Genomic DNA, 1234 nt, shown 5'->3' with positions numbered 1-1234 from the left:
TGGAGCACGATATCATATATTCACAAGGTTTTACCAATTACAAAGGACTTATCAACACACTGTCACCTCATAAGATCGTCCTTAGATGGAATTTTGCAAGGGTTAAATGAGATAATTCACATAAAGCACTTGGAGGGTGCCTGAGAATCAGAATAAGAATGCAATGAATGGCAGTTATTATTATTAGTATTAGTATTAGTTTGACCCTCATGCCAATCCCACGTGCTAGATAGAGATTGTCACCTCCACATTGCCAGGTTTTAAAAAACTGCAGCCCAAGAGAAATAATGTGACTAGTCCAAAGTCACAAAGCTGGAATATTAGAGCCTGGACTGGAGCTCATGCATGTTTTCCCTTTTCCAGTGCACATTCCCACTCTTCTGGTCCTGGCCTCGTAGTGCCCCTGACCCCAAGAGCTCCTTCAATGCATAAGTATAGAACAGAGGCTCCTAACCTTCACTTCTCATAAGAATGCCCCGGCAAGTTTTAAAAAGTACTGAGTCTCAGACCCCAAAGCAGTCTAATGAAATCAGAATGTCCTATGGGAGATTTCTTCCTCTTCCACTCTAGCCACAGTGACTATGCCTGAATCTGGAACTCAAAGTCAGTTCCCCCAACTCCAAACACAGCGCCCTTTCTGCTTCCACAAGTGAACACTATCAGCCCCAAGAAGGGAGGCACCAATCACGGAAAAACAAGACTTTAAAAAATGGAAGATGGTCAAAGAGGTGGATGGCCAGGAAAATGTAAGGGGTTTAGGGGACAAGGTGCCTGAGGAGGGGTCAAACTGAAGAGAATGAATAGAGATGCAGGTATTGGCTCACTTTTCCAGACATGGGGGAAACATGCAGCATGAATCGTCCCCCTAAACTGGATACAAAAAAAGAAAAAACAAACAAACGAACAAAAAAACTAGTATACTGGTTGACTGCATCATGTCTTTGTGTAAGTAGAGCAGAATCAATCAGCATTGGCCAGGCTCAGTGGCTCATGCCTGTAATCCCAACACTTTGGGAGGCCAAGGCAGGCAGATCACCTGAGGCCAGGAGTTCGAGACCAGCTTGGCCAACATGGTGAAACTCGTCTCTACTGAAAATACAAAAATTCGCTAGGCATGGTGGTGAGTTCCTGAAATCCCAGCTACTGGGATTTCAGAAGGCTGAAGCAGGAGAGCACTTGAACCCTGGAGGTGGAGGTTGCAGTGAGTTGAGATCACGCCACTGCACTCCAGCCT

Source organism: Trachypithecus francoisi, unplaced genomic scaffold (genome assembly GCF_009764315.1).
Source record: "Trachypithecus francoisi isolate TF-2019V2 unplaced genomic scaffold, Tfra_2.0 Lachesis_group1, whole genome shotgun sequence".
In the NCBI taxonomy this organism is placed as follows: Eukaryota; Metazoa; Chordata; class Mammalia; order Primates; family Cercopithecidae; genus Trachypithecus; species Trachypithecus francoisi.
The sequence above is the reverse complement of the archived record's forward strand: the minus strand, read 5'-3'. Positions refer to the sequence as shown.